Source organism: Lissotriton vulgaris, chromosome 6 (genome assembly GCF_964263255.1).
Source record: "Lissotriton vulgaris chromosome 6, aLisVul1.2, whole genome shotgun sequence".
NCBI classification, from domain to species: domain Eukaryota; kingdom Metazoa; phylum Chordata; class Amphibia; order Caudata; family Salamandridae; genus Lissotriton; species Lissotriton vulgaris.
The window spans coordinates 1,320,112,456-1,320,128,063 of record NC_141694.1 but is presented as its reverse complement, the minus strand read 5'-3'; positions in this window follow the sequence as shown (position 1 = coordinate 1,320,128,063).

The following is a 15,608-nucleotide window of genomic DNA, read 5'->3' as shown; positions in this document are numbered from 1 at the left end:
CTTAAATAAAGTGGCCTTTCTTGCTCTTGAAAGAAGTGGTGGACAGTGATTTCTTGCGTGAGGGGGGACCCAGGGAGAGCCGGGCGCGAGCCAGTCTCTTCCTGGGTGCGTTCGCGCGAGCATGAGCTGGACAGGGCAGGTGTGGTTAATTGGAGGGGAGGTTTTAAAAGGGGCTGGAGGCAGGCGGAAGGGAAGTGCGTATTGGGAGGCAAGGAAGGGAGGTTCGTTTTGCCCCACCCACCCTTCCCCCTTTTTTCTAGCTAGGTTTTTTATACTTTGCAGTGCTTTAGGCGCTGCTCTGGCCTTTGGGCCTCGCCACTTTAGGACAGGTGTCTTGGTTCTTTTAGTAGGCATTTTTTTCTAGTGGGGGTGGGCAGCCTGGAGCGGGTTGGCCATCCTGAAAGGGCAGTTTATTGGGAAAATCATGGGGTATTCTTCAAGAGTTAGTTGTTCTGGTTTTATTAGGTTTAACTTGGCGGGGGGGTTACTTCTAGGTAGGGATGTTTAGTCATGCTGTGAATATTGGAATTTATTAAATAAATTAATGTGTTCAACAGATATTGATTTACACACCTGTCTTAAATTAGGTGGCCTTTCTTGCTCTTGAAAGAAGTGGTGGACAGTGATTTCTTGCGCGAGAGACCTCTAAGCATATGGGCAGAAGCGGCTGTGAGCAGACGGTAGGCGCTGCCTATGTTCTTCGTTTGAGGATTGCAACATTTGGAGGACTTGAAAGGGAGCCCTGTTCTTTTGTTCTTTTGCCCAGGATACTTTGTTCCACTGCTGCTGCTGGTTTTTGTGCCCACCTGAAAATTACAGGAGGAACAGATTGGTGAACTACAATCTCCAAGCTGCAACGCAAGGGGCCTAGGAGGCACGTCATCACTCGCGTCGGCGACTGGAGGAGGCTGGGCTGAGCTGGCCATCCCTCTTGGATGCCTGAGAGGACCCCAGTGAAGAGACTGGTAAGGAGTTCCAATTGTCGTGTTAAATAGCACCTTTCATCAGCAAGAAGGCTATGGGTAAAAACAAACAACCACAACCCTTGGGTAAGCCACAGTCTAACACCACTCCTATAACTAAATATTTAAAAACCACAGTGGGAAAGATCGACAATAAAATTGTCCCTGTGAAAAAACAGTTGGCTGCAACTAGAAATGCGTTAGATGCTGCCTTAATGGCTCCAGAATCAGAAGGTAGCAAAGAGCTTCTGACGCATAAGTCACTAGTACTTGAGAAGTCACCTGAACTAGATACAGGACATCCTGGTAGTAATACAAGTAAGAGGAAATTACAGAACATTGGGAACAATCCATGCATTTTAACATCGTCATTAGAGATTTCAGAAAGATCGGAAAACTCTACCTTAGTCTCCCCACCAGCAAAGAAAGTGAAACAGTTGCCAAGACCAAAGAACTGTGCTGAAGGTACTGAGACGGCAAAGCCAAGACCAAAGCTGAAGACAAAGAATGGGGGTAAATCTATTGGATTAACAAAAGGAGAGGCTTGCGTAACCAATAGCCAACAAGGGCCATATTTGGAGACACTATTTAAAAAAGTACTTTCCAAATTGGACTCCATTGTACGCCATGTAATGTCTGAGATAAAACTCGTTCAAAAAGATGTAACTTTTTTAATAGACCTGGTGTCAGGCATTTTTGCATCCAAAAACCTGAGTATATCGACTGCAGCCAAAGATGTACCTATCATGTTAAAGGAGGTTGGTGTCTGTAAATGTACATCTGAAAATAAACAGGAAAAGGTTGTCAGTGAACCTTTATTAAGGGTTACAATGCCAGTCATACAAAGTTGAGGGCCTTTTACTGAATATCAAACAACACTAGAAGAAATAAATGAAATAAAAAATAAAGAGATATCAAATAGAAGCATGAATGGAGGTATTATTACTGATGAATACCGACATCTCCCACCCCAGGCAAACCCATACGTTATCATTCTTAAAGATGTACCCAGGTTAAACAAGGGTAGGTCATACAAACCATATGGGAAATTAAAAAAACAAGTGATACACTCGCTAACTGTAAACACAAATATTGATATAAATGTATTAAATATTATAATGTTGAGGAGAGTGGGTTGGGTGGGTAACACCAGAAAACAGTGTGCGTCAGATTGCGTAAAGGTAAACCTCCGCAGTACAGAGCTGGTTGAAGAATTGATGGAGTTCTTCGCTAATAAAAATATGGAAATGATTGCAGATAGGACAAATCACATAACTGTTGTCCTACTTTGGTTATTTTTATAGGGCAAATGATGTGAATTTAAAGGTGACGGGACCCATTTGCCAATAACCAATCCTAAACATCCCTACATATAATAGGTACGAATTACTTAGATCATGCAGTGAGATTGACTGACATATTGAGAATACAGAAATTATTTTGGGTAGAATACCAGATGTCAGTGCCACAAGAAATTTGCTGGTTGATAATGAAAAGGTAAATAAGCTGGATGTGTCCTTGAGTGCGCAAATACTAATTGAGACCTGATGTGATGCAGCTGACCTCAATAAAGGGAGTACTTTAAATTGTCCCAAAAATAAGATGGATGACGCTTTATGCTCCGTAAGACCAAGTGTGAATCTACAGAAATGTCGGGTGGATGAAATAAATAACACTCTAGGGACAGTAACTTTGGATATGGAATGTGCGGATGCACACCATACAATCGTTCAAGTTAAGAGGTCTACGAATATTATGTCATGGAACGTGGCAGGGATTAAGAATAAATTAAGTACTGGCGAATGGCACAAATTGATAGAGAACTGTACTATAATTATGATTCAGGAAACATGGAGTACTGGGCCCTTTTTTATCAATGGTTTTAAAGCAATTTGCACTAATGCAACTCCCTCTAGAAGAGGGAGAGCAAAAGGAGGCTTAGCAACACTAACAGCGGTTACTGCACCCCTAGTAGTGAAAGATGTTAATACTAATTCTCAATATTATCAGCTGATACAATTATACTCTGAAGGGAAACAAACTTTGTTGGGATTAATTTCTAAAATAATATTTTCGATAATACTAGATCGAGGGTAATCAAAGAATTAGATGCTGATCTTGAGTTTTTTGTAAAAGAATTGAAGGGGAAATATATCATAATATGGGGGGGTGATTTTAATTGCGCAAATTGTGACAACATAGTGGGAGAATAATGCGGCTTTATTGATAGGTTTGGGGATTGAATCCCACATTTTGCACATGACCCGTATGGGGAAGCAATAAATAATATACAGCTAGATTCATCATAGTGCCGTTTTGCGAGTCCTTAATAGCGATTATTAAGGAATCGCTATTAAGGACTTGCAAAACTGGATTCATGTAGGAATCGCGAAATAAATTGCGATTCCTACACATTCCTTATTTGCGATTAGCAAATTGCTAATCGCAAATAAGGAATAACTCCCCATTCATTCCTATGGGCCAAAAGGCCCATAGAAATGAATGGGGAGTTATTCCTTATTTGTCATTAGCAATTTGCTACTCGCAAATAAGGATGCGATTTCAAGGGTGCCAGGGGTGTCCAAAGGACACCCTGTAGCACCCTTGAAATGTAATCTACATTGGTGTTGTGCACACATGTCTAAAGGACATGTGTGTGTGTAACATGCAACTTAGAAAAATGCATTTAAATGCATTTTTCTAAGTTTTTGCTATTTACCACGAAGTTTGACCTCGCGTAAATAGCGGCCCAAAATAGCGATTTCGCATTTTTTAAATGCTTCTTGAATTGCATTTAAGGAATCTCTAATTGAGATTCCTTAAATGCAATTATTCGCAAAGATGCGATTTCTAAAAATGCGATTTTTGCATTTGGGATGATGAATCCCAAATGCAAAAATAGGGCTCGCAAAGGGCCAGATTCTCAGAATCTGGCCCTTTGCAAGCCGTTTTCGGCTTGATGAATCTGGCTGTTAATTTTTAAATTTAACTTGGTAATGTTGGAACCAGAAAACTCAGAGGGTGAAACCGCAATCCCTTCCTATGTAGGGGAGAGAGGCAGATCAAATATTGACCATATTACCGTATCACTAAAATGCTTCGACCTAATGGAAAAAATAAAAATCAGTGAAAACTTATTTAGTGACCATCACCTTCTAATTTTATTACTTGGTCTTGGCCTTGTTCGTCAAGGAGGGGTAAGACTACACACACTGATATTATGGTCCAAGGCAATAATGTTATATCCATTAAATGGTCAGGAGTAAATACAACATTCGCTCTGGAAAACTAAAGACATAAAAACTAAAAGGACATTGATATCTGTATGAGTAGCTCCTCTTCGGATTTGTTAATTATAAGTGCTTTTTATAATATTACTACCGAAATGGCGAGTAACTTAATCCTTAAAAATAAGAAAAGAACACGCGAGAATAACCATAGATGGTTTAATAGGGAATGTTCTAGGTTGAATAGGGATTTAAAAATACCTCTCAGATCAAAGCCAAGGGATGGTGTAAAAATTAGCACTCTGAGGAAAGAATATAAAATATTACTAAAACAAAGGAAAAGTGAAATCCGAGAGGATGCATGGGCAAGCTTGACCCAGGCGGCAGAAACTAGAAATACTACATTATTTTGGCAAACTATTGACCACCCTTTTTTAAAGGAGAATCAAACTTCGAAAATTGAAATCACTGTACCCCCTGAAGATTGGATAATACATGTTGGGTCTATTTTTTATCCAGATGCTAGCAGTGTTATAAAAAAAAATAATGGAAATTGTATTTTAGTTGAGCCTGTAAGTTTGCCACCAATTACAATGGCAGTAATTAAAAATGCTCTGTTAAAGAGTGCAAGCAGGAAATCTGCAAGCCCTGATGGGGTTCCTATCGATGTTATTAAAAGTGATATGGACTTTTCGATTCCTATTTTAATAAATGTTTTTAATGCTGCTATAGGGGGAGTCCTACTGGCATCTTGGTCACAAAGCATTATCGTACCCATTTGTAAGAATGGAGATAGAGGGAAAGCAAATTGTTATCGTCCGATATCTCTTCTGGACTCAACCTCCAAGTTTAATGGGAAGAATTCTCTTGGGAAGGTTAGAAGACTGGAAAAAATGAGAATAACACCCTCTCAGAAGTCCAGTTTGGGTTCAGAGGAGGTATTGTATCTTTAGAACAATGTCTAAATTTGGAACTCCTAATAGGAAAATATACATTGGCCAAGGAAGGGGTTCTGCACCTTTGCTTCGTATTATTATGCAACTTATAACGCGCAAACTAAACCCGAAGGTGTCAAGGCGCCTAAACCTTACAAGTGCGTTCAACCTCTAAAAGAGTTAAGAGCACCAAATTATAATATTATATATTTGTCCCAAATCTATTCCTTTTAAACTTCAAGAGTATGATTTGGAACGAAGGGTGAGTGTACGCAAGATTTTAAGGTTGCAAGAGGAATACGTCAAGGCTGTGTACTGGCCCCGTTATTGTTCTCCCTCTATATTAACAATGTGGATTCCTCCCTGCAAAAGCAAAATCCAGATAGTTCAAAAGTAGGCAGACGTATAACTCGGGTATTACTTTATGCCGATGACGCTGTCCTTTTATCAAGAACAGCGAATGGACTACAATGCTTAATTAAGAGATTTGCACAATATATGTCAGAGAGGGATTTACATCTAATTCTCAAAAAATACTTTTGTTATGACATGTGTTAAGACCAAACTGAAGCCTAGACAACACAAAATGGGAGGAGTAGCTATAGGTAGAGTGTCATCCTTTGTCTACGTGGGTTTGCTTTTTAACATAAATGGGAACTGGAAACCTCCCATTGATTCGAGTAAACTGAAATTAGTAAGAACTATTTAGGGAATCTTTAGATTTTCTGCCAAAATAGGAAACAAGCCTGTGAGGGAGTTACTCACGCTGTACAGAACTAAGTGTGTGACGGGTGCCTGCTATGGGGCAGCTATATGGGGAAGAATAAGTTCCCCAGCCCCTCAAACAGAAGAACATACATTTTTAAAAAGAGTATTGGCAGTACCTAATTCAACAGTAAATTATATTGTCCACAAAGAATTGGCAGTACCTTACATAAACAATACTATTAGTATAGCAGGACTTACATTCTGGCGAGGGTTGTGGACAAAGGAAGAGACCAAATTTACTACAGATATAATTAGGGATTGCCTGACCCTTGATCATTGGAAAAAAATCCCTTGGTTTGAATATATTAAAAAATCTATTATTATGTTGTAAGATAGATTTCGACAAAGGGGACTTTTCAGCTATACAAGGTATTGGCAAAAATGAACTGAAGATGAGATACATCTCGGCCAGGGATTGTGTCAGAATTGATGGGGCTAGTCAAAAACATAGTGTTATTGCCTTTAGTCATATTTCTTCTGTGCTCGGTATACAAATATATCTTACACTGCTAGGAAATATCCTGCACAGATTTTATTTAACAAGGTTTCGATTGGGTACTATACATTATATAACTGCTTTCCGTGACAAAGAAAGGGGATTTTATAATTTACCTAACTGTCCATGTAATGGAAAAATCCCTCAATCCACATTACTCGTCATGTTATTTTGTACTTTATATAGTGACATTCGGAAATCTGTTTCAAAACTACTTTTCCTCATTAATACGCCTTATAACCATAAAACTACTTTAAATTATTTATGTAGCCTGGATAATATAAAGACTGTTTACTCTGTTGTTCGCTTCATAGTGAGAGTCATTAGGAAAAGAAAGGAATTAGCTTACCTAGGCGCGTTGTCGTATGAGTAATTGGATGATAGTAATTAGTTATGCTATAAACAAGAACAGAGATTATATTTCCTGATTCACTTTGGTTACCTTTGTAATGCGGTTTTTGCACAGGCTTTTTATCCTCCATATACTGTATTAAGATGAACTAGATATAAAGCATTTTAATGAATTGGTATTATTTACATTTTTGGGCATTCCCTTTTTAGTTCTTGCTGATCCGGCGCGCATGCGCTGTCAGCGAGACATTTAGTAACTGGCTTTTTGAAGGGCTTTCTCCGGCCACCAGCAAGTGGTTACGTGCGCGGGCTCACGCTTAAGAGCACAGGCACCATCTCACGGGCACCCTTACAGCTTAATTACTTTCACTTTCGCGGCGCCGATGGGCGCGCGGCCAATGCTTGTTTAATTTCCTTTTTGCGCACGCGTTCGCACACAACTCCCGCTTCTCCCACTCCCCCATCACATATCGCGTCTCGCAGCGCTCCCGCGCGGCCAATGCTCGTTTTGATTTGTTTGTAATGCCCATCCGAATACCTTGCAAATTGCAGTCTGCACCCGCCCGAGCGCGGTATCCTTCAAGTGGCGCTGCGCTGTTTTAAACGTGAGCATTTACAATGCAATTGTAACCATTGCATTGCAAATGCTTGTTAAACAAAGTTATCAGGCGCCCTACAAACTCACACACTGGCACATGCACGCGCGCGCACTCTTGGGTCGAAATTCCACGGTACCGGGAAAATCACTTTATCACAGTTTCAAGGTTTTAGTGAGCGCTGAAAAGAAATCAGTCCCAGTAACTGTGGCGTTGCGTGCTTGTTCGGTTTACGACTGCTTCCTTTTAAACACGACGATGCAAGCTGCCACTTAGCAGAGTGTGAGCGGGGAGACTTTGGTGTGATTGTCCAGTTCTCCTGGGGCGGGGAAATCACTTTATCACAGATTCAAGGTTTCAGTGAGTGCTGAAAATAAATCAGTCCCAGTAACTGCGGCGTTGCGCTGAACATACCGACGCTGGTTTGATCCATTATGCCTATTTTTCTCACTGCGCAGCAGCCCCTCTGTTTACATGCTGCGTCCTTCCTTGGCAAACGGTCCCAAACTGTACATTAAAAGGCTTCTATTTGGGTTATGAATACATCATGTGTTCTGCAACTTCACTGTCCGGTTTTTCCCTCCCTTCTGCCCGAGAGATGGTATGCTGATTCATTTATAATGTGAATATACCTCTGCTGTCTGAAAGCCTGTGCTTGGTATATGTTTGTATCCTGTTGCATAGAATGTTCCTATGATTGCTTAGATTGTACGTTTTTTGTACACTAAGTCATAGGGTTGTCATCTGAAATGTATCTGTAAATGCAGTGAAATGTGATGGAATACTTTACAGGTATATGTCTGTGTGCCTAAAACCTCTGTAATATCTTGTGAAGTAGCTGTTATAATTCTGAGCATGTAAAATCTGTGTGATTCAGACACATAGCCTTCTAAATACTGTGTGCATTTGTGGTGGAGGAAAGCTCTGCTGCCAACTCCCTGAGCCTGTAAAATCGTTGCAATTAATATACACTTCTGTTGCACCTTTGCCTGTAGGTGCGGGGGAAACTTTGCCGCCTCAATCCCGCGATTTTAAGAGATCTGTAATCTTAACTAACAGCTCTGCTGCAAAGGGCACAAGCCTGTAGGATCTCTATCATGTAACGGATAGTTTTGCTCTTTGAGTTTGTAGCCTGTGAAATCAGTTACCTGATGTGAACCTAAGTTAACAGTTGTGTAACCTGAAAAGATACCATCAGTGTCGTACATTTATATTTTCACTTTTTGCGAATCTGGGTGAGAGTTCTGCTCTCTGAAGATGAGGCTCCAACTAATGCCCCTCCCCCTATCTTAGCGTCCGGAAGTGTTGACAACTGATATGGTGCAATGCATGGCTTTTCTGCAGTTGTATTATATACAGTCAGACAGAAAGCTTTATTATTGGTTGGTAACCATAAAAGCAGGAATACAAAATTACATAGAACAACATTTGACCAGCAGTAGGCAGCTATATAAAATATACATAATTTACACATATTAGCACTAAATTAAAACAATAAATAAGTAGCGTTTAAAACATTTAGAACTTAGCAGGTAGAAGTTAAAACAGCCAAACGTGAATGCAAATAAAATAAGCCCTAGTAGATGAAGAGAGATGTTGGAACATTAGGGGCGATTTACATTTTAATTTTTGCTCCTCTAGTACACCATTTAGAAAATAAGAATCTTGAGGTTGCAAACACGGTCAAGGGAGAGCAATCATATTTTAGCAATCTGTAAACATCCCTATAATCCCTAAAGCCCCTGGACTTACATAACGATAAGATCCATTTAGCCCTAGCTTTGGAGTACAACGAGCAGAAGATCAGAACATGCAGATCAGTATCTTCAGTTTGTTCGCACCCCAGGCATAGGCTAGGTCCTTGTCAGGCCGCTGACCATTTGCTAGTTACAGCCCTTACTAGGAGAGACCCATATCTGAATTAGACGTATAATTTATTTGCCAATGGTGGTTACATGTCCTCCAGCAATCTCTCAAAGTGATACTCGTCCTTAACCTCAAGAAAACTACTGGTCAGCCTACCCAAGAATGGTTTTGATATCATCTGGTCCATTCGGAATTGATTGAGCACTTTGACCAGTGTTCTCCTAGGGGACAGGGCACAAGCGGATTCCGCGGAAGTCCACAGTTCGCCCCTCCCCAAGGCCTGGCAAAGCTGTTTCACATGTCTTAGCCAGGGGATTTTCCCCACAACCCTTGATGACAGTAAGTGGCTAAGTTCTAAGCATGGGCAAATTTTGCGAATCTGGCGTTCGCGAATTTGCGTATTTGCGAACTCGCAATCCGCAAAATCCGAGAATTCTCGCGAATTTGCGGATTTTTTTTTGTGTTCGCAAAGGTTTCTGCCAGTTCGCGAGGGTTTTGTACCAGTTCGCAATTGCGAACTTACTTGTCGGCTCGCAACGGTCGCAACTATGTTGTTTCTAAGTCTGGTTCATCATCACAGGTTCCCAGCACCCTCTGTTTCACCACTGCCACCCTCTGTTTCACCCATGCCACCCTCTGGTACATCAATGCCACCCTCTGGTTCATCATCACTGTAGATTATGGGGGGGAAAAGCAAGCACACCTGCCCTGCTTCAACTGACATGAATAAAATTTGGGGTTGATTTATTAATGTGTCACTGTTTTAACATTCCAGTCTGGCACCTGCTTCCTTATCTGTAATTTGCTTTCTGTTGCAGTGCAATTTTTTTTCCAGGACCTTTGTGGCCTACTTGTAGCTATTCTCTGAGCCTGCTGTGAGGGTCAGAGCAGGGTCATACAATTGTTGCAACTAGCAACTGAACTCTGGAGGGGCCCCAGTCAGGAAGCACTACAGGGAATGGTTACTATTACTAATGATGAGTTTGAATTTTTGCACCTGCTGAGTGCTTTCAGTTTTGCTAAAATCGTTTTTCTGCTGAACAGCAACTGTAATGCCCCAAACAAACATAGGCAACTGAACTCTGGAGGGGTCCCTCAGGAAGTACTACAGGGAATGGTTACTAATGATGAGTGAACTTTTGCACCTGGTGAGTGCTTTCAGTTTTGCAAAACTCGTTTTTCTGCAGAACAGAACTGTAATGCCCCAAACAAACTTACTTATGAAAGTTGATTTCTAATCCAAAAGTGATCCAAAGAAAGTCAAAAGGCCTCAAATCCAAAAAAGTGCAGGCAAATGTCAACCTGAGGAGTTATTCTGATAAAAATCATCATTTTCAGAAGGTCTATGCTGCCTGCTAGTGGATTTCTTGTTCAGAATTGCAAATTTTGTAATCCCGCAGCAAGATCCAAAATGGCGCAGCACTCGCAAAATATCGAGAAAAACAACTCGGCAAACGCTGAATGACGGTAAGTGAACGCCGCACGCCGCAAAATTGTATCACCAAGAAAAGAAAATCCGCTGCGTGCGAATTTGCGGATTTTCTGTAAATTCACAAGCGTTCGCGGATTGCAAATTTACCCAAAATCCGCAAAATCCGCGAGCGGAACGGATTTTCCGCCCATGCTTACTAAGTTCCTCCCGATAACTAATAAGCTCGGGTATAGACCATAGTCTCCTCCAATATAAGAGAGGTCGATTAGGGATGACTTCGACTAAAGGTACCAATCCCAGGTCAAGGTGCAGCGGGATCAGTGGTGTGCTCTGTGGAAGTCTCAATAATCTTCTAATGAAACTGTTCTCGGTAGTGGAGAATGTAGAGGTGTTAGCATGTCCTCACAGCTCTACTCCATATAGCGCTCCCCCTCTTGACTGAGCTTTTTAAATTTCTAGTGGCGGACCCACAATTTTAGATGAGTACTCGTTGTGTACCTTTAGAATGCCTCCAGCTGTCTGTGCCAACTTCATGTTTGCTTTAGCTATATGGGTCCCCATTCCATCTTGTCGTTCAAAGTTACCCCGAGATACTCGAATGTGGAGACTCTTTCGAGCACCGTGCCATTCATGTGAGAGTGGGGGCAGTTAGGTGATTTAGAATTAAAAACCATAAATTTAGTTTTCGAGAGATTTATCTCCAAATTTCTTAGTCTGCAGAAAGCGCAAAAAGCCTCCAATGTTCGCTGTATACCCCCTGGGGATTTAGATAATAGGAGGGTGTCATCAGCGAACATCAGGGCTGGTATTTTGCGAGCTGCCAAACTAGGGGAGTCTAAATCCCTCGTGCACCCAAGATGTTTAATCAGACTGTTTAGGAATAGGGAGAAAAGCGTGGGGGCTAACAAGCACCCCTGCCGCACACCCCTTTCCACTGGAAAGGCATCCGTGAGTTCCCCGATCCTCCAATACCTAACTCTTGCAAACGTTCCCTGATGTAACCGTTTAAATAAGTCGCACAGGTACGCTGGGTCTCCCATCTCCAACAAGACCGCCCAAAGCTTCTCCCTCTGGACCAGGTCAAACGCTGATCGAAGATCTACAAAGATCAAATACAGAGAACCAGCCCCCAAAGTCACCGTCTTCCAGTAGACCATCTGTAGTCTAAACAGTTGGTCGATGGTGGAAACTTTGGAGCGAAAGCCCGCTCCAACAAGACCGCCCAAAGCTTCTCCCTCTGGACCAGGTCAAACGCCGATCGAAGATCTACAAAGATCAAATACAGAGAACCATCCCCCAAAGTCACCGTCTTCCAGTAGACCATCTGTAGTCTAAACAGTTGGTCGATAGTGGAAACTTTGGTGCGAAAGCCCGCTTGTAGGGGTGTCAGGATGTAATATTTGTCCATCCAACATTGCAACCTAGATAGTAAAATGCAGGCCATTAATTTCTGCAAGACATCTATGAGACTAATGGGGCGGTAGTTGACCGGGTCCAGTGGGGAGGCCTTTTTGTGGATGGGGATAATTTCAGCCCCCAGCCAAGTATGGGGGATTTCCATACCACAAAGGATGGCATTGAAGTAAAGTCAGAGATAGGGTGCCCAAACCTTTTGTCCGCTCAGAAAAATATCACTCGGTATATGGTCCAAGACCGGGGCCTTTCCGCTCGCCAGACTTTTAAGGGCCTCTTGAGTTTCCCTTAGGTTAATTGGCTGGTAATCTGGGTCTAAGGAAACCTGTGGATATGGTATGGATATATCTAATTCTACTGGGGGCGCAGTATTGGTATGGGCGAAAAGGGGCTTAAAATGCGCTATCCATACCTCTTCACTCAGGTTTGATGTTATAGCACACGCCCCCTCTGCCGAGCCAGATCTAACCAGATTCCAGAATGCCCTGTAATTACGTGAATCCAGAGCATCCTTGATGTTGACCCATCTACAGGGGGAAACATCACTTACAACGCATTTATTACAACGCACTACCATTACAACGCAACCATTACAACGCAAACCATTACAACGCATTGCGCTGGGGGGCGCTCTAGGATAGGGAATATATTTAATTTACTATCCAACACCTTCCCTACTATCCACGGGGACTGGAGTTGGAATAGTAAATTAAATAATTCACTATCCAGCGCTTAAAAGCACTATGCGTTGTAATGGTATGCGATGTAAAAACCGCGTTGTAACAGCAGGCGTTGTAATAGCCTGCGTTGTAACGACACCAATCCTCTACAGGCCTCCCAGTCCCACTTAGACTCTGCAATAATCCTTTTATAATTGAGTCTAGCCCCTCTTAAACTCTTGATTGAGCTGAATTTAGCCTCTCTGACAAGTGCACTTTTCGCCTCCCTACAGGATTTATTGAACCACTGCTCCTGCATTTTAAACCATGCCCTCCCATTAACTGGTGTGTAAAAATAGTCCGCTAGGGAGGTAATTAAGTTGTTGTGGATAAGCTCAAGCACCCGAAAATAAGTAGGCCCATTAATAGCCGGGAGATTAAAAGCCTCAGCTAGGGAGGAGGCAACTTGTTGATAGAGCTCTGCTAATTTATCCGGCGTAAGCACAAACTTGGCCCACTTAATACGTCTACCACCAGCCACTGCAATTAAGTTAGAGTTACTGTGTGGATCACATTCCCTCCCTCCTAATTGACTACTTAATGCAAAATTTAGTTCCAGGGTCAAGAGATTATGGTCACTGTCCACTCTATTGGTTACTTTAAATGATTTGATTTGGAACCAAAATTCGACATTAACCATGATGTAATCAATTATTTTGCATGTCCCTGGTCGATTGAAGGTATACTTCCCAGGCACATCGGGAGCAATCCTGCCATTACAGGTTCTAAAAGAGTGAGGGACTAAAAGCTTGTTAATCTGTAATGCAAGTGGGGTCAGGCGCTTAGCTGGGTACACAGAACACTCCTGGATATGTCAAATGGCATCCTCCTCTGCGGTCACAGACGAAATACCTGCCAAGGGTTTGAAATGGCAATTTAAATCACCACCTAATATTTTATATTTGGGAGAGGAGTGGACTAAAAGAAGTTCGTCAAGGGCGTCAATCAAAGGCGATCCATGTGCTGATAGATGTTAAATATCGCCAATGACGTGCCGTTTAGTACTTATATACATAAACAGGCATTTGCAATGTAATGGGTCTCGCATTTGCGAAAGAATGAGCTGTTGGCTTTGTAAATGACAATGCCTTTTATTTATGTGTCTAAATGACCTACAATAAGAAAAGGCATTGTTATTTACAATACCAACAGGTCAAAGTTTCGTAAATGTGAGACCTATTGCATTGCAAATGCTTGTTAAAACTGTGTATAGTAATATGGTTTTAGGATATGTTATTTATTGTTGCATTTTTTGATATTTTGATGTTTTATGTAATAATTTTATGTTATTAGCCCCCATGACCCTCAAAAATATGTTGACTAATTATCAGTTCAAAATTGTATAAGTATCGACTGTAAATTAATTGAAATTTTATCTCGTATTATGTTTTTTTGATTTTAATAAGTATGCTTTTATGGTTGTATAATTTACACCGAATAAAGCTGTTTTGATTAATTCATTGACTGTTGACCAGACCAAAAGATGAAGATGGCTGACTCAAAGCATTTCCGTGTATGCATCTACCCATGGCTATTTTTTGTAGAAATTCTATTGATTATCTGAGGCTGGTTTGGGATAGCTTTCTCTATCCGTACAGCTTTTATATCCATCCTTTAAAGCTTTGGTTGGAACCTTATCTACTTATATTCTGCCTGCTTCTGCTGAAGCTCCATTTTGTTCCATATTTCTCATAAGGTACTCTTGCTTCCAGTGGTGTCACCAGAGTGTCACCTGCTAGGGCCGGTAGCCTACCTTATTCCCTCCTGGCACCCATTTGTGTCTCATCACAAAGAATATTATGCTAAGCAATGAGCATTTTCAAGAAAAAGGGAAATCAAGACACAAGCTACCTCTACAGGCGGAGGTAGGGCAGTCGAAAATGGAGATGTGATAGCCATTTAAAAAGAAAATGAGGACAGGAAAATAATTGCTGGGCAAATGACAAAAAAAGATCAATTAAAGAGGGAAAAGGAAAGTAATCCGATAGGGTGAAAGGAACAATGAATACATGAATAACTGGTACGAAGTGTGAACTTTTTATATGTATTTATAGATGTATAATGTGTACTGTCTGGAGACACTAGCACCAGAGTGATTATAGTTAAGTCAGAGTTTTAATGCGAAATGCACTTTCTGTTTTCATAGTAACGTTGGTGCCGTATGACGAATCTGCACTAAACTTAGGTTCATTCATTCTGGCTTCTTTATGGAAAGTTTTACCTGGATTCATCAATCAGGGGTCAAGAAAAATAGGGATACCCAAAAGATTTTTTTCCCATTTTAATCCCAGATGGATAGTTTGCTCTGTGATTCAGAAAAAATGGCTGAACAAAATAATCCCAAATTTGGCACAAGGTAACATTTCAAGGTTTGGAGCCCGATTCCGATGAGGTTTGGAAAATTGTTCGGAACAAATCGGTTTGGGAATGTTTTCCGACCAACTGGGATCGGGAGAGTCCGACTGACCGATTATGATGTATCCTGATGCTTCCAGATACAATTCAGTCTGACTCCCATTGACTTCAATGGGAGCCTGTGTTCCGACCCAATGCATAGGCTCCCCTTGAAAAAAGGGATAGCTGGGGAAAATCAGGCAGCGCCTGGTGCCTGCCACACTGTGCATGGCTGGCAATGGGGTCCAATAGATACCGTCACTGGCCCAATTGGGAATGCTCTGGTGCAGGTGGGCCTGCTACAGGCCCCCAAAGTCTGATTCCAATGCCCAATTAGAGTCAGTTGGCAAGATTCGGAAAGGCTGTCCGAATCCAGCATCGTAATCATGTTCAGTAGAGATGTACGAGTCTGCTCCATACCGCTTGGTCATTCGGAATGCCGGTTGGTT